The sequence below is a fragment of the Delphinapterus leucas genome, chromosome 3, assembly GCF_059928025.1.
Source record: "Delphinapterus leucas isolate spDelLeu-1000000601 "Yukka" chromosome 3, BTC_Dleu_Yukka2, whole genome shotgun sequence".
NCBI classification, from domain to species: domain Eukaryota; kingdom Metazoa; phylum Chordata; class Mammalia; order Artiodactyla; family Monodontidae; genus Delphinapterus; species Delphinapterus leucas.
The window spans coordinates 146,445,674-146,465,091 of NC_143131.1; the positions used below are offsets into that span (position 1 = coordinate 146,445,674).

The following is a 19,418-nucleotide window of genomic DNA, read 5'->3' on the forward strand; positions in this document are numbered from 1 at the left end:
AACATGGACAACACCAAATGCTGGTGAGGATATGGAGCAACAGGAATTCTCATTCACTACTTATGGGAATGCAAAATGGTACAGCTACTTTGGAAATTCAGCCGTTTCTTACAAAACTAAACATACTCTTATCCGATCCAGCAATCACGCTTTTCGGTATTTACCCAAATAAACTGAAAATTTATGCCCACACAAAAACCTGCTCAGTGATGTTTACAGTGGCTTTATTGATAATAGCCAAAATTTGGAAGCAACCAGGATGTCCTTCCGTAGGTGAATGGATAAACTGTGATATAGCCAGACAATAAAATATTATTTGGCACTAAACAGAAAGGAGCTTTCAAGCCATAAAAAGACATGAAGGAAACTCAGATAAGTATTACTAAGTGAAAAAAGCCAATGTGAAATGGCTACATACTATATGATTCCCGTTATACGACATTCTGGAAAAGGTAAAACTATGGAGACAGTAAAAATAATAGTGGTTGCCAGGGGTTAGGAGGAGAGAGGGAAGAATAGGCAGGGCACAGAGGATTTTTAGGGCAGTACAACTGTTCTGTATGACACTATAATGGTAGATTCACGTTATTATACATGTGTCAAAACCGATGATGATGTAGGTCCATGGACTGTAACAAATATACCACTCGGGTGCAGGATGTCAATAGTGGGGGAGGTTGCGCCTGTGTAAGGACAAGAGATATATGGGTACGCAACAGCCTGAGGTAGGGAAGATGCGTTAGTCAGGGGGAAGGTTCTAGAAAAGTGGCGGCAGTGGCTCAAGCGGCAGTGGCAGCACCGCCGCGTCGCGAGTGGAGGTGCTCCTAGCGATGCTGTTTCCCGAGCTGCGGCAGTTCTCACTACAGCGCCAGGATGCGTCCGGTTCGTGTTCGTCCGCGGAGATCTGTCTCATCTCGCTCGGCTGCGCCCAATCGCGCTGAAGCAACTGAGTCCGCGATGGAGAGAGAAAAGGAACAATTCTGTAAACTCTTTATTGTGGCTTGAGCTTTCAAACTACAGAAGAAAGTATGAAGAACTACTAGGAGCAATGGGGAAAACTTACAGACTGTGTGGTAACGAGGGATCCTGCAAGCAAAAGATCAAGAGGATTTGGTTTTGTAACTTTTTCATCCATGGCTGAGGTTGATGCCGCCATGGCTGCAAGACCTCATTCAACTGATGGGAGAGTAGTTGAGCCAAAACGTGCTGTTGCAAGAGAAGACTTTGGAAAGCCAGGGGCTCATGTCACTGTGAAGAAGCTATCTGTAGATGGAATTAAAGAAGATACTGAGGAACATCATCTTAGAGATTACTTTGAGGAATATGGAAAAATTGAGACAATTACGGATAGGTAGTCTGGAAAGAAAAGAGGCTTTGGGTTTGTTACTTTTGATGACTGTGATCCTGTGGATAAGACTGTGTTGCAGAAATACCATACTATCAATGGTCATAATGCAGAAGTAAGAAAGGCTTTCTTTATCTAGACAAGAAATGCAGGAAGTCCAAAGTTCTAGAAGTGGAAGAGGAGGCCACTTTGGTTCTGGAGATTCTCGTGGTGATGGTGGCGGAAATTTTGGACCAGGACCAGGAAGTAACTTCAGAGGAGGATCTGATGGATATGGAAGTGGTTGTGGATTTGGGGATGGCTATAATGGGTATGGAGGAGGGCCCGGAGGTGGGAATTTTGAAGGTAGCCCTGGTTATGGAGGAGGAAGAGGAGGATATGGTGGTGGAGGACCTGGATATGGCAACCAGGGTGGGGGCTACGGAGGTGGTTATGACAACTATGGAGGAGGACATTATGGAAGTGGAAATTATAACCAGCAACCTTCTAACTACGAAGAGTTGAGACTTTGGTGGTAGCAGGAACATGGGGGACCATATGGTGGAGGAAACTATGGTCCAGGAGACAGTGGAGGAAGTGGGGGTTATGGAGGGAGAAGCCAATATTGAGCTTCTTCCTATTTACCATGGGCTTCACTGTATAAATAGGAGAGGATGAGAGCCCAGAGGTAACAGAACAGCTTCAGGTTACCGAAGTAACAATGTTAAGGAAACTCTTTTCTCAGTCATGCATAAATACGCAGTGATATGGCAGAAGACACCAGAGCAGATGCAGAGAACCATTTTGTGAATGGATTGGATTATTTAATAACATTACCTCACTGTACAGGAAGGATTGTAAAAAAAAAAAAAGCCTTTGAGACAGTTTCTTAGCTTTTTAATTGTTGTTTCTTTCTAGTGGTCTTTTTAAGAGTGTAGAAGCATTCCTTCTTTGATAACGTTAAATTTGTAAGTTTCAGGCAACATGTGAAACCTTTTTTAAGATTTTTCTCAACGTTTTGAAAAGCTACTAGCCAGGATCATGGTGTAATAAGACATAACGTTTATCCTTTAAAAAAAATTTAAGTCCGTGTGTAGAGTTAAGAAGCTGTTGTACCTTTACGATTTCATAAAATAATTCTAAAGGAAAAAAAAAAAAGAGAGAGATATGGGAACTGGGAACCGTCTATACTTTCCACTCAGTTCCAGGATAAAACTGCTCTAAAAAATTAAGTTTATTAATTTAAAAAAAAAAAAAAGGAAAGGAAAAGCCAGTTGTCTTTTGGAAACCATACAATTAAGAGAAGAAGAAATGGCAGGGGAGAGATTTTAAGATCCTGCAAGATTAAAGAATTTTTTGAAACATTCAAAGGATGCAAACAAAGCCCTTCCTCCTCGATCTCCTGCTCCCCACCCCAAAACAAGACACCCAGTAAAGAAACTATGTTTCGGGGACTTCCCTGGCAGTCCAGTCGTTAAGACTCCGTGCTTCCATTGAAGGGGACACGGGTTCAATCGCTGGTCTGGGAAATAAGATCCCACATGCTGTGTGGCGCAGCCAAAAAAAAAAAAAACAAAGAAAGAAACTATGTTTTGTTACACTGACAGAAGATGTTCTTAAACTAGGACTCATAAAATTAACCTCAAACTGCCAGTCCTGCCCCCCAAAATGTAGTGACATAAGCAAATCTTCATCTATACACACACACACACAAATTCAGCTAATGAAATCCCCACACATAAAAGAAGAAAGGACAGGGAGGGGCAGAAGAAAATGAAAACCTCAAATCAGTCTTTCCTAACTGAGGTTCTACAAGATAATTAAGCCCTACGGAGCGTGATTTTGGTAATTGTTCACTTGATTTTCCTAGGGATAGTACATAGATACTATCATTCTAGTTATACATAAGAAAAGTAAACTCATTATATACTACGTATGCCTTAGTGCATTATGGCATATTGCGCTTATGGAATGTGCCTGAAAAGAGTACTCCAAACTGAACTCTATGCTTAAACAAATATATGATGTTATTTTTTAAATGCCTTGAATCAGAAAGTCAAAACTCAATAAGGAAAACATACCAAAAGCAGAAAGAAATGAAACAAGATTTAACTCAGTAAAGAAATAAAAACAAGATTATAATAGAAATGAAAGTAAATTACAATGCCCCCAAAATGATAAGTTCAAATGAAAAATGTAATAATAGGCATTAAAGAAAAGCAGGAAAATAATCTAAGAGAATGAAAGTGAGATAAAGAAAGAAACAAAACAGGACAGAGAAGTAGCTGAAATCGAAGAAAAAGAGGAAGCCTTTCAGGGACAGACCCCTCCCCAACATCCTCTGCTTTAGCCTCTGTCTGAAGTACCTAGATACTAGTATCATTTCCTGAGCTGTCTTACAGATGTTAAAATGCCCACCAAATGCAAAACGTTAACTAGTTGCTGACCATGAGCACACAGCCCCCACAGGCCCACTAGAGGCTAAGAACTGATAATGTTCACCCCTGTGACACAGCCCTGTTACCTCACCATCAACCAAAGAACTATGCATGAGCTGACCACATACCCTGGGACACCTCTCCCTCATCTTGCCTTTAAAAGGGTTTTCCTGAAACCCACTGGGGAGTTCAGGTGTTTTGAGTACTAGCTGTCCTGGACTCCTTGCTTCGTGCCCTGCAATAAACGCTGCACTTTCTTTCACCATAACCTGGTGTCAACAGACTGGCTTTATTGCGTGCAGGTGGGTGGACCCAAGTTTGGTTCGGTAACACTATAGTTCAAGAAAACTTTCCAGAAATAAAAGGAAATCTGAACTGCATGTTAACAGGGTCTTCAGATACTAGGGAAAATTGGCCCACAGCACTGAACTCCTAGAGATACCCTAGTAAAATTATTAGACTTTAAGATAAAGAAAAGATTTCTCAGTCTCCAGTCCAAAAATTTTTTTAAATTAAAAGAAAACTTACAAGAGAAAGAGCATGAATTAGACTGGCATCAAATATCTTAAAAACAATGTACCAAGCAACGTATCAGTGGGACAGCATTTTCCAAAAACGGTAGAAAAGGAAGTGTACAGTAAAGATTTTCTAACCAAAGACAATAGGAAAATAGTTTCAAACAGGTAACAGGTCAGGGAATTCTGTATCCTTGAGCAACCAAGAGATGACTCAGAACACTTTAGCAAAAAGATTAATGGTAAACATTTTAAAATAATTACAGTAAAAAAAATATATAAAATAAAATAATTACAGTATGGATATAAGAATAAAACAAAGATGAAGATGATGAGGGTTGAAGAATATGTGATACATTCTGAAAAGGAGAAATAATGCAGCTTAAAAGGAGAAGGGATCAGAAGAGGAAAGAACAAGTCCTGACTGTTGTATAGTGAACAGGTGGCAGTTAAAGAATTCCATTAAAAGGATAAACTTGTTAATAAAATATTAAATAAAACCCCAAGAATTACAAGCATTTTAAAAGTTGTAAGTAAAGGGTAATCAATAGAACAAAAATATACACCTTTCTAAGTTTAAACAAAAATTTCAAAAATAAAAGAGCAAAGAAAACAACACATCATGAAAAGAAACTAAAAGATATGCAAAGAGACATGGATTAAAAATACACTAACACACACTACTCCCAATACAAAGCAGATCAAGAGGACCAAAATATAAAGTTCAGAAGAATAAACATAATCAAGAAGGTACAGCAAATATTAAAGATATCAAACTTTACACCCTGTAAATAGAGACTAATCTGTTTTTCAGGCACACATGAAAAATTTATGAAGACTCATCATATATTTGATCACAAAGAAATAAGTTCTACAAAAGAAAAAAAATCAGATAATAATAGCCTCTGATCAAAAGATATAAAACTAGAAATAACTCCCCCCAGAAGAACTGTTTTTTTTTCAAAATCAATGCTATGAAGCAATTTATGAAGCTTCTGGCCTACACATGCTTTGAAGATTTGGTAGAATTCCCCTGTGAAACCATGTTGGTCTGATGCATTTTTGTGGCTTGGTTCTTTGATAAGTTTCTCTATTCTCTTCTTCAAAATTAGTTCTTGGATAAGACAACTCAACATTATAAAGATAACAGTTCACCCTAATTTATAATTTTAAAACACCCCAGTATAGGGCTTCCCTGGTGGCGCAGTGGTTGAGAGTCCGCCTGCCGATGCAGGGGACGTGGGTTCGTGCCCCGGTCCGGGAAGATCCCACATGCAGCGGAGTGGCTGGGCCCGTGAGCCATGGCCGCTGAGCCTGCGCGTCCGGAGCCTGTGCTCCGCAACGGGAGAGGCCACAACAGTGAGAGGCCCGCGTACCACCAAAAAAAAAAAAAAAACCACCCCAGTATCACATAAAAAGCTTCTTGTGGAGCCAGACAAGTTGGTACTCAAATTCATGTGGAAAAACTTATAAGAATACTCAGAAAACAACATGCAAAAAGAAAAGCTACAAGGTGCGATTAGCCCCACCAGACATTTAAACATACTATAAGTCTCTCTAGTTAAAAACAAGGTTCTTTTATGGCATATGCATAGATAATTACTCTGATGTAGGGGTCAGCAAGCTTCTGTAAAGGATGAGAGGTGAATATTTCAAGCTTTGCAAGCCTCACAGTTTCTGCCACAACTACTTGACTCTTCTGTTGTAGCACAAATGCAGCCACAGACGATAAGTAAATAAATGAGTGGGGCTGTGATCCAATATAACGTTACTTACAAAAATAGGGCTGGGTTTGGCCAGAGGGCCATAGTTTGCCACATCCTGGCCTAATGGAATAGAATGTTCAGAAATAGACCCAGGTACATATGCAAATTTAGTACGTGATAAAAGTGGCTTCTCAAATCACTAGGGAACTTCAATGTTGTGTTGGTTTCTGCTGTACAGCCAAGTGATTCAGTTATACATATGTAATACATTCTTTTTTATATTCTTTCCCATTATGGTTTAATCATAGGATATTGAATGTAGTTCCCTGTGCTATACAGTAGGACGTTGTTGTTTATGCATTCTATATTAGTTTGCATTTGCTAAACTGCAGAACTTTTTAATAAGTGCTGGGACAACTGGTCAGCCATTTGGAAAAAGATAAAATTAGAACACTGGAAAAAATATTTAAAACGTATGTCACAGGTAAAAGGACTTATATACCTAAATTTTTCTTTTAAATTGAGGGGGATAAAAATTACCAAAATCCCAATAGGAAAATGAGGAAAGGACATGGACAGACTTTTTAAAAGATATAAAAACAACCCTTAAATAAGAAAAGATGTTTAGACTTACTCATAATTAAAGAGATGCAAATTAAAGCTATACATTTCTCACCTAACACTGGCAAATATTCACAAGTATGACGAGACATTCTGTCAGTAAATGAGTAAGGAAACAGGCACTCTCATATACTTCTGGTGGGAAGGCAAATGTGTACAACCCTTCTGGAGGAGAATTTGGCAATATCTAACAAAACTACGTAAGTAGCTTGACGTTTTGATCGGGCATTACCTTTGATCCTGTATCAACCTTTTTTTTTTTTTATTTCTTCGTTTTTGGTTTTTTTTGGGGGGGTTTTTTGAATTTTATTTTACTTATTTTTTTTATACAGCAGGTTCTTATTAGTTATCTTTTATATATATATTAGTGTATATATGTCAATCCCAATTTCCCAATTCATCCCTTTTGATCCAATAATACATTTCTAGGAATCTTCCCTGAAGATACACTATAATTAAATACTATGAAAACACATATGCACAAGGTAAACATATGCACTGGAGCCCTGTTTGTAATTAAAAAAAAACAAAAACAAAACAACCTGCATGCTCATACTTATGATTCTAAGCCGAATATACTATGGTGTATCAACACACAGTATGCAGCCTTATGCAAGAATAAGAAAGGCCTCTATGGGCTAATACAGAGTAATTTTCAGGGTACATTTTCAGGTGAAAAAAGCAAAGTGCAAAACAGTATCTACCTATATACTACCCTTTGTATAAGAAGTAAGCAGAAATAAGAAAATATACATGTGTGTACCTGTTCCTTAGTGCATAAAGAAGCCCAGGAAGGATAAATCAGAAACTAAAAGAATTGGTCACCCAATGGAAACAGGATGGAAAGAACAGACGAATGGGAACAGGACAGAAAGGATGACCTTTCTGTATTGTTTTTACTCTTAGAACCGCAATACATGCTTTATATACTCAAAAAAATAAAATCAACAACGACTGGGAGAGAGAGATGGAATATCAACAGAAACAAACGAACCTAAATACATTTCAATTGAATAACATAATCATACTTAATGGTGAGGAAAAAATTAATCCAAGTGACTCTGGAACTCAGCAGTTAGAATATATAGCCAAAAACAAAAGTTAATTGTAAAGAAATATTCAGTATTGTTAGTAAATTTATTTTTCAGTGATATAGGTAAGCAATTCTGAAACTATTGAATATGCATTCTAGAACTGAGCAAGTGAATACACATACTGTGGAAAACAGGAGTCATTGTTTCTCACTGTTAGAGAAGGGAGTTACAAATATGAAAAGGGCTACCTTAGAAAACTAGAATGAAATCTGTAAGACTGGACTAGAACTATCACTGTGAACTCGCGGTTTTTTGTTTTTTTTTTGCGGTAGGCGGGCCTCTCACTGTTGGGACCTCTCCCGTTGCGGAGCACAGGCTCCGGACGCGCAGGCTCAGCGGCCATGGCTCACGGGCCCAGCCACTCCGCTGCATGTGGGATCTTCCCGGACCGGGGCACGAACCCACGTCCCCTGCATCGGCAGGCGGACTCTCAACCACTGCGCCACCAGGGAAGCCCGCGGTTTTTGTTTTTTTTTTAGATGTTGGGGGTAGGAGTTTATTAATTAATTAATTTATTTTTGCTGTGATGGGTCTTCATTTCTGTGCGAGGGCTATCTCCAGCTGTGGCAAGCGGGGGCCACTCTTCATCGCGGTGCGGGGGCCTCTCACTATCGCGGCCTCTCTTGTTGAGTAGCACAGGCTCCAGACGCGCAGGCTCAGTAGTTGTGGCTCACGGGCCTACTTGCTCCGCGGCATGTGGGATCCTCCCAGACCAGGGCTCGAACCCGTGTCCCCTGCATTAGCAGGCAGATTCTCAACCCCTGCGCCACCAGGGAAGCCCGCGCGGTTTTTTAATACATAGAAAAGGAGGGAGTTTTTTCCACAGAGACAAAATTATACATATATTACCTAACACTGTTGGCTGAGAGAGCCTACAGAAGCAGTGACATCCCAATAGCACTAAGCACACTTAGCAACCAGATCTAAATACCATTCTTCACAAAAAGAAACCAAGGCTCCTTACAGAATTGACTAATTCCAGGGCTGACTATGGGAAAATACAAGATGAGCCTGGAAAATTTTTTTTTGCCCCAGAAAGCAAGAAGTGCTTAAAGAATTATGAGGACAGATCAAAAGGATACAGGACCCAGCTTGAAACGGCATGCAATGGCCAAGCTTTGAACAATCTGACCATCAAAATATATAATCATAATAACAGATTAAAACCCACTGAAAAAAATAAGAAACCACAAGTCTATAAGTGAATAAATTGAAATTCTAATGAAAAGAGGACATTTATACAGTTTAAAAGTACCTCTCCACAAAATACTTAATTACAGAGAGAAAAAGGGTAACTTTATAGTGAAGAAAGCTCCTAGATACCACCTTCCTCAAATAATCAAGATGACCACCATTAGTAACAAGAGAAATCAAAATCATGTACTACCTAATAAGATGCAAAGATAAAGAACACAGCGTCACTTCTGTGATATTCCTTTCAAAGATGTGTAAACTAAATTTAATCATAAGGAAACAGACAAATCTACACTGACAGACATACTACAAAATAACTGATCTGTAATCTTCAAAAGTGCCAAGGCTGGGCTTCCCTGGTGGCGCAGTGGTTGAGAGTCTGCCTGCTGATGCAGGGGACACGGGTTCGTGCCCCGGTCCGGGAAGATCCCACATGCGGCGGAGCGGCTGGGCCCGTGAGCCATGGCCGCTGAGCCTGCGCGTCCGGAGCCTGTGCTCCGCAAAGGGAGAGGCCACAACAGTGAGAGGTCCGCGTACCGCAAAAAAAAAAAAAAAGTGCCAAGGTCACAGAAGTCCAGGAATGCCGGAGAAACTGTTCCAGATTGAAAGAAACTAAAGAAGTATGACAACTAAAGGTGTCTTATCATTCTGAACTGGATACCTTTGCTACAAAGGACATTATTGGACCTTTGGTGAAACTCAAGAGACTGAGGACTGGATGGCAGTAATGTATCCAATGTTAATTTACTGATTTGATTCTCATATTATGATTATGTAGAACATCCTCCTTTGTAAGAAATATACACTAAAACACTAGAACATGATGGAGCATTCAGTCAGCTTTACTTTCACATAGTTTGAGAAACAAAAAGTTCTTAGTACTGTACTTACAATTGAGCTCAAGACTGTCTCAAAATCAATAAAAATAAATCTTTTCATGGCTGGTTTGCAATAACTAATACCCAACACTTCAAACTGTGGGATCATAACCCTAGGAAAAAATTGTGCTGAAATGATTTGTGCTTTTTTCACCACCACTGTCAGATGATTTTAGTAAACATCTCAAACCAGTACTGACTGAGGACACTACAGGCTCAGTGTCTTCCCCAAGCCATTCACTACTAGTTGACAGTTAGGGATTCTTCCATCCTTCTCTTTCCTGCGAACTCTACCAGATCCCTCTGGGCAATGTTTCTTCTGGCAAAGTTTTTACTTTGAAATTAATTAGGTGTTGGTTTCTTCTGGTTACCATTACTCTAATCCTTAATTTTTCACTTCCTGTTGTCTTATAGATGAAGGATTTAACATTTGCCTTTTACTCCAAATTTAAAAAGATGGAAGCATGCTATAATATAAGAGATTTTACAAGGACTTCAGTAAGCGACTCCTGGTTTTCTAAAGGGAGAATGGGGTAGAAAGAACCTTCCTTTACTGGAGTAAACAGTTTTCATATGCCATCTATCTACAAAGATTGGCAGCTGGTTCTTTGTACTACCGGATCACAGCACAGTGCATGGCACACAGCAGGCAGTCAGTAAAAATGTATTATGGGTGATTCTATACTTTCTGTATTTTCTGAATAACCTCATCTAAACTGAATAATCTCAATTTTGAATTCTAGTCAGAGCACCCAGGCAATTCAATAAGAAGGCACATGTTGGAAAATGTCTCTCAAGTCCTTTATTCTTGGCCAAGCATATCCAGTATTATTAGATCTTATTTTAGTAGGCCATGCCTTAGCTGACTCAACATATACTCAAATTGCTCAGAGAGGAGAGCTGCCATTTGTGAAGAGGCCTGTGAATTTAGAGTATTCTACTGAATCACACAAATCAGGCTTGTTAAATTTTTTTAGAATAATAATGTTCAATCCCAGTGAGGGTACAATGATATGCAAACCCTCTGGAAAACAATTTGACAGGATATATACAGTACATCTCCTAGGAATATATCCTAGGTAATTGAAAACGACAGCAAAGAATTATGCAAAAAGATGGAGATTCGTTTTTAATAATTAAAAGTGAAGAGTTTAAGCCCCCAGAAAAATGTTAAATTATGGGCTGTTCATGAAGTATGGTAACTTCAAATTATGAGAAATTTTTAATGATAGGAAAACATTAACACAATAATTCTGAATAAGTGTACAAAGCATGTAAAGTAAAGCATATAAAGATATAAATAATCATATATATATATAATTCTCAACTATGTAAAGCACATGCAAAGATTAAAAACTCAAAGACAATATGCCAAAATACTAAGAATGGCACTTCCCTAAATTGAGGATTATTTCTCATTTTTCTTTCCACTTTTATCCCAACATTCTACAATATGCATGTACTGCTTTTATAATCAGAAAAGATTTTTTAAGCAAAACAACAATACAATAAGCTATCCTTCAAAGAAAAATCAATTTTTACTCAAGGAACTCCCTTCAAACTTGAATACCTGGATTCAAAGAACTCAGAGAACTACGTCGAAAGTAGTTCTGGCTATGACAGCAAATACCACTACCCCATATAATCCCAACAAAGCTTAGAGACAGCCATTCCTTCACACTCCAGTTTATTCTGTCTGTCCAGGAACAAATTCACTGTCCAGGTGAATTTGTCATTCAGTGAACAGTAAGACATGACCGACCCTTTTCTCATGGAACTTGGGATTCTGATGGGAGAAAAAGACAACAGACAGGAGGAAAAAAAACAAACATGGAATGTAATTTCAGGCAGTGCTAAGTGTTCTGAAGAAAAAATAATGTAGGGTAAAGGAACAGAGTGAAAAGCAGGAAGCTATTTTAGATTGGGTGGCCAGAGAAGGCCTCTAAAGAAGAGATATTTGATCATGTACGCTACTTGTGTAATAACATAAATAGCATTCCTATTGCGTAATTGTCCTAGAAAACCCTATTTACAACTTAAAATACAGATAATCGTCTCTATGAAAATAGTTTCTACTTTACGAGGCAATAAGGTGTATTGGAACCAGAGAGACTAGGTTTAAATCCTGGCTTTGCCACTTAGTAGGTGTGCGCCCTTAGGCAAGTCGCAAGCTTTCTTTCTCAGTTTCCTCATGTATAAAACAGACGTAACAAAACCTATTTCGTAAAATTTGTTCAAAGGATTAAAAAAGACAATATATGGGAAAGGGTTTAGTAATGTGTCTAGCGTAAGTGCTAACTGTGAGTTCCCTGCACACTTATGGTTCTTCCACAAAATGAGTACTATCTACTGAATGACTCTTTATGAAGAATCATTACTGAAGCATTTCATTATTGCAAGTAGATACATGTTTTTATCTTCCCATACCATGGACTCCAAAGTCCAAATCACCTCTGACTAAATGGTTATTAGACATTGGTGATATAAATGATATTGGCTTGATAAGACTGGTACCATTTTTACTAATGTCACACTCACCTTTTCTTTCTTCATTTGGTCATGGACTACCTCTGTTCCCATTTGTATCCCTAACTCCAAATATTGGCCTCTTTTCAGTCACAGTTGTAATGGTTAATTTTATGTTTCAGCTTGGCCACAACAAACTTGGCCAGTCGCGTGGTCAAGCTTTAGTCTACATGTTGCTGTGAAGGTATTTTGTAGATGTGATTAACATTTATAATCAGTAGACTTTGAGTAAAGCAGATTACCCTCCAAAATGCAGGTGGGGCCTCATGTAGAAAGCTAAAGGCCTTAAGAGCAAAGATGCTGCCTCAAGACTGTAAAAGATAAATCTTGCCTGCATTTCTGCTTCTCTGCCACACAAATTTCAAATTTGCCAGTCCCCACAATCATGTGAGCCAATTCTCTAAATTATCCATCTATCCATCTATCTATCTACTACTGGTTCTGTCTCTCTGGAGAACCCTAATACACTGGTCAACCTTAGAGTTGGTCCCCCTGCTTCCTCTCTTCATTCTATTATCTAATAGGTCCTATTAACACATTAGTCAGATAAATTACACCTTTCGTCAAAATTCTCTAATGACTTCCCATCTCATGCAGAATAAAAGCCCCAACCCTTGGGGTGCCCTACTCCCTGCCCCCACTTTCTCCACAGCACTTCTTACTACCTAAAATACCATGTGTTTTACTTATTTTCTTTCTTTTCCCACTAAAATTTAGGTTCTAAGACAGTGGCTTTTTGTCTATTTTGTGCACTCTTGTATTCCCAGCCCCTACAATAATCCCTGGTACACAGTAGGAGCATCATAAATATGTGTTGCTTGAAGAATAAGCAAATGAATAAACAAAGTGTGATTCTTTTAATGTATTCTTTGGGCTTTCCTATGTTTTCCAGTTTTCTACACTGGGCATTTATTTGTACTATCATATACTGAGATAGTATACTATCATATGCTAAGAATAATATAAATTAGAATAACCTCTTTGGTGGAGGATAGGTCAATTTTTGGGGTTTTTTTTTAAATTAATTAATTACTTTAATTTTAATTTTTGGCCGCATTGGGTCTTTGTTGCTGTGCACGGGCTTTCTCTGGTTGCGGCGAGGGGGCTACTCTTTGTTGCGTAGCACGGGCTTCTCGCTGCGGTGACTTCTCTTGTTGCAGAGCGCGGGCTCTAGGCGCGCGGGCTTCAGTACTTGTGGCACGCGGGCTCCGCAGTTGTGACACGCAAGCTCTAGAGCACAGGGTCAGTAGTTGTGGCACACGGGCTTAGTTGCTCCGCGGCATGTGGGATCTTCCCGGGCCAGGGCTCAAACCCTTGTCCCCAGCATTGGCAGGCAGATTCTTAACCACTGCGCCACCAGGAAAGCCCTTGGTCAATGTTTAAAAGCCTTAAGAAAGTTCATATCCTTTGACTCAGAATTTCTCCAATGAATAATACAACCTAAGAAATAAGTATAGACTAAAATTTAATAACCTTAATGTCCATCAGTAGGAGAATGATTAAATTATTGTACATCCAGGCAATTAAACTCTACATAGTTATTTATTAAAAATGTAGACCTAAGTTTACTAATGTGAATCATATTGGTAAAAATGGGGTTATAATTCAGTATACATAGAGTATAAGCCTATTTATAAACTAAACAAAACATGCACATATACACACATACATAAGAATAAAATGTCAAGAAGAAAAAACAATGAATGGGCACTAAAATGAAGTGAGATTATGGCTGAATGATTAATTTCTTCTTTATACTTCTCTACTGTCCAAAATTTTTGCAGGGAAAAAGTGTTACTTTCATAAACAGAGCAATAAAAATAAATCAACAGAAATACATAAAACCAGAATTCTTACAAGCAATAAAATAAAAGTCTGTAGTATGAGGTATATTGTGTCATTTTTGTTGAAAATTAAAAAGGCATTTTTTAATGTGGTCTGAATCCCATTTACCCACCTCCCTATCCTCAAATTACGTATACTGTTAAACCTTACTCAACACGCACACTGCCTTATCCATCACACACACTGTTTTGGAAACCATAAATTAAAAGTGTTAGTAAAATGAGGCGTAGTTTTCACTTTCCCATAGCAGAGGCTCTCTTCCACGGAAAATATATGTGATTTCTTGAGTGCCTAAAAATATGTATATGATCAATGAAATTAATAAAGTGCTATTTCTTGAGGGCTAGTACTATATGCCAGTCATTGTGCTATCATTAAAACTTTCTCCAAAATATGAATTTACTTGTTGCTTCAAATTCTGAGATCACCAAGTCACCCTATATTCAGAAAATGACATGGAAATCACTAAAAAAAAAAAAAAATACCCAAGAATTTCAATTCACAGTAAAAACAGGAAACATCACTTCTTTAGAGAAATGCTAAAATGAATCTTTCTGTTTGGCACTCTGAACTTTTGAACTTTCAAAGCTTATCATCATTAACAGGACACTCTGAAACCAGCATTATATGTATGAAAGACAGCATGATACACTGCGGACCATGACAAGCCTAAAGAGGTTAATAACTGATGATGATACTAGAGAAGTAAAGAAGAACAAAAGCTTGAAAGGATTTCTGTGAGTGGGCATCATCAGATACAAGGAAATGAAACATGAGCATATGATCTCAAACCAATGGAGGGAAAGCTAGATCAGTAAATAGTATGCAGAAAACAGTGTGGCCATTTAGAAAGAGCGTGGATCCCTGATTCACAGCATATACCAAAATAAATTACAGAGAAACGGAAAGATTTAAATATAAAACATAAAGCCATAAACCACTAGAAGAATGGTAAAGGAAAAGAATGACTACAGATGGCCAACAGGCACATGAAAAGATGCTCAACAATGCTAATTACTAGAGAAATGCAAATCAAAACTACAATGAGGTACCACCTCACATCGGTCGGAATGGCCATCATTAAAAATCTACAGATAACAAATGCTGGAGAAGGTGTGGAGAAAAGGGAACCCTCCTACACTGCTGGTGGGAATGTAAGTTGGTGCAGTCACTATGGAAAACAGTATGGGAGGTTCCTCAGAAAACTAAAAATAGAGTTACCATATGATCCAGCAATCCCACTCCTGGGCATATACCCGGACAAAACTATAATTCAAACAGATACATGCGTCCCTATGTTCATAGCAGCACTATTCACAATAGCCAAGACATGGAAACAACCTAAATGTCCATCGACAGATGAATGGATAAAGAAGATATGGTAATATATACAATGGAATACTACTCAGCCATAAAGAAGAACGAAATAATGCCATTAGCAGCAACATGGATGGACACAGAGATGATCATACTAAGTGAAGTAAGTCAGAAGGAGAAAGACAAATACCATATGATATCACTTACATGTGGAATCTAAAATATGGCACAAATGAATCTATCTATGAAACAGTAACAGACCCACAGACATAGAGAACAGACTTGTGGTTACCAAGGGGGAGGGGGTTGGGGGAGGGACGGACTGAGAGTTTGGGATTGGTAGATACAAACTATTACATACAGAATGGATAAACAAGGTCCTACTGTATAGCACAGGGAACTATGTTCAATATCTTGGGATAAACCATAATGTAAAAGAATATAAAAAAGAAGGTATAAATGTGTATAACTGAGTCACTCTGCTGTACAGCAGAAATTAACAAATTATAAATCAACTGTACTTCAATAAAAAATACATTAAAAAAGAAAAAAGAATAAGTATGATTACATAAAAAGTAAAAATTTCTTTCAAAATCTTCTTCAAAGCACAAAGCATTATAAACAAAACTGAAAGGCAAATGTCAAACTAGGGAAAACACTTGCAATAAATGACAGAGTTACTGGATTTAATATATAAAGAATTCCTACAACTAAGATTATTTTTAAAAAAGTCATTTTAGAAAAATGGAGAAAAGGTATGAAGAGGTAAACTCATAAAACAAGAGGTAGAAATGGCCAATAAATAAATATGTATTTTAACATTTTCATTTATCAGAATGGCAAAAAAATACAAAATTAAATTATCCAATGCCAGCTAAGGCATATAAAAAGGGAATCTCTCATCCGCTGCTTTTAGGAGTATAATCTGAGCCAGACTGTCAAAAGTACAATTTAGCAACCTAAAGTGTTTTATTAATATGCACATTCTTTCACCTAAAGAAATAATCACAGAAGTATACAAACACTTAGCTACAATGATGTTCTACTCAACATGGATGTCTCAAAAATTGGAAGCAGTCTTGACAAGAAAGGGAGGGTTTCTTAAAATCAGTAATATATGTATTAAATGGAATATTATGCAGTGATTTTTTTTTTTTTTTTTGCAGTACGCGGGCCTCTCACTGTTGTGGCCTCTCCCGTTGCGGAGCACAGGCTCCGGACGCGCAGGCTCAGCGGCCATGGCTCACGGGCCCAGCCGCTCTGCCGCATGTGGGATCTTCCCGGACCGGGGCATGAACCCGTGTCCCCTGCATTGGCAGGCGGACTCTCAACCACTGCGCCACCAGGGAAGCCCCTGCAGTGATTTTTAAATGATGGTAGAAAGTCTTAATTCATCATGTTACTATTTGTCACTTTTTATTATTAGTTTAAATTGGAACAAGTATAGGTTATTTTTAATAATATTTTTAAAGTAAGCCTTAAACATTTTCAAATGATATCCAGAGCTTACAGAAATAAACTAGATTATAAACTGGTCCGCCCTCCATGAAAACGATTTAGCCTCACCTATCAAAATAAATCACTGCCCATTTTGTGACAAATCACTGAGCTATATAGTTAAGATTTCTGTACTTTCTACACATATATTATAATTCAAAGAAGAAAAAAAAATGTATTCCTCGCCCTCACTGCCCCCAAATCTATGGATGATAAAAGTTGGTGAAATTTCCACTGGTGAAAGAGTTAGATTTTACAAAACCTGGGGACATGTCTGCAATATGACTGTAAGTAAAGAGGGAAAATCCCTGTAATTGTTGGGTTACATATCATCCTATGAACAAAAAACGAAAACATGCAATGGTAGACAACATTAACTGTTAACATTTGTTGCGGGGGGGATGGAAAGGAGAGATTATTACTTTTCTGTATACAGACAATTTAATAATAAAACACTGATACTCCTTGACCAAGCAACTGTACTTCTAGGAATTTATTCTACAGACATAATCATGCAAGCCTAAAGGTATATGTTCACTGAAATTAGCAAAGTGCCATAACAGAAAAAAATAACTGAAGCCTAAAGTTCCATTAATAGGGAATGGGATATATATATATATTTTTAAATGATAAAGTCAATATGATGAAATATTATTGCATCCACAAAAAAGAATAGGGTTTATATGATTTTATATGCTGATATGGAAAGATGGGCAATGTATCTTATTAACTGAAAAAGTTATTAATTGAAAAATAATATGTATAATATGGTTCTATTTCTATTTTTTTAAGTTTCTGTCTAAAGGATAATGGGAAACTCAGAAGTGATACTTTGGGAAGTGAGAACTGTGTTCAAAGGAAACTTTACATGTCTTTTATAACCTTCGGTACCAGTTGTACTATTTTTTTTTTCTTTGAAACTTTTTTATATATTTTTTTTCCCTGACATAAAACGGTGATTTGTCAAACTCTTTTTTTTTAAAAGCTATCTTAGATTTGTTTTAAAATGCCCCAGAAAAAAACAAAGTTCAAGAAAGAGAAAGTTGGACTAAGAATAGCATAATTTTGAAAACTATTCAAGGCTGAGTTGAATGGATCGCTTTACTCTTTTGTGTGTTTAGAAATTTCCATAGAATTTTTCACATAAAATCTTACTAAAAGCTTTGCTATATAATACAGATAAATCCAGAGCTATTCCAGGTGAGTAAGTGAGAGAGGCATTATCCTTCTAGTGACTCCAAAGTCACACTCTGGGGTTCCATGGGACATTAAAACACTATTTTTATAATCATTTTAATCACCACAATAACAAAGAGAACCTGCACAATTTGATGAATTCCTCCCTGCCCAACAGGAAGGAGGAAGACAGACCTTAAAACAGCAACAAATGTTCTCTCTGGGTGGTGAGGTTACCAATGGATTTTTTTTTTTTTTCTTAAGAAACTATATTTGTAAATTTTCTTATACAGGGAAAAAAATGTGTTTTTTAATGTTCATAAAATACTACACTCTACCACTGAAAGGTTACTCCACGACTTCACATTATTGGCCCTAGAGTGCAACAGAATAATGAACAAGAAATAATAAATCCCCAACGCCCATTAAAAAAAAGACAGAGACATTGAGTTGGAACAGCCACGTGTGACCTTAGGAGACAGCCCTGAACAAAACAAGAACACCTGACAGCAGGGGCCATATCATATCATATGCCCAGTCTTTTATCTTATTCTTATCTTGCCCTGGACTCTAAGACTGGAGTTGTCTCTTCTTGAATAGGGAACCAGGGGCAAGCAATGAAAGAAATGGATTTTCATTCCTCAACAGCAAGCAATTGGTAAGGTGTAGCTGTTATCTCCCCTCTACCTCAGACAGACAGATATAACTATCTCCATGTAAAGGATGAGGAAACCATGGGTCTGGAAAATTAAGTAACTTGCCTAGCGTCACAAAGCTATTAAGCATCAGGCAGAAGACTAGAATTGAGGTTTGTCTGCTCCAGAATAAGGATTCTTTCTACCAAGCTACCTCCCTTCTCTAAAAAATATTCTCTTACGTTGGCAGCTGTTAAGTTCCAACTGTAATGTTCTCAAACCAGTGTGGCTCACTATATATACTGAAAAGAAAAGAAACAAGAAAGGCAGATGTCAAGAAGTTCTATTAATAACTGCCCAGCACTATCCACAATGGAGCTAGGTGAGAGGCACTAAAACTTGAGTCACATGACCCCTGCTGTCATTTCAAGCAATCAGTCCAACTCTTTAAAAAAGCTTATCACTAACACTCCCCAACTGAGAGCTTGCAAATGTCATTCCCAAGAAAACTTGTCAGATCACTACATGGAACCTCTACATTCCAGGTGCATTAGCTTTCAACTTTTTAATGTTAAAAATAAAGAGGAGGAACTTCTCTGGTGGCGCAGGGGTTAAGAATCCGCCTGCCAATGCAGGGGACACGGCTTCGAGC

General features: G+C 37.9%; 1 protein-coding gene and 1 pseudogene across 16 annotated transcripts in view; one reads left to right on the top strand and one right to left on the bottom strand.

Annotated features, from left to right (window-relative positions):
* The window catches only part of FBXW11 (F-box and WD repeat domain containing 11), a 135,409-nt gene that overhangs the window by 73,944 nt on the left and 42,047 nt on the right, over positions 1–19,418 (bottom strand). For 3 of the 16 annotated variants that reach the window (XM_089909661.1, XM_089909660.1, XM_089909662.1), the window contains 2 exons: positions 1,064–1,263; positions 862–946 (listed from right to left, as the gene is read on the bottom strand). The exons of 11 other annotated variants lie outside the window; for them this stretch is intronic. The gene's annotated coding sequence lies outside the window, so the exon portion shown is untranslated. The remainder of the gene's footprint in view (positions 1–861; positions 947–1,063; positions 1,264–19,418) is intronic. 2 more of the 16 variants (XM_089909664.1, XM_089909663.1) reach the window with 1 other exon arrangement.
* Positions 426–3,947, top strand: LOC149749722 (heterogeneous nuclear ribonucleoproteins A2/B1 pseudogene; annotated as a pseudogene).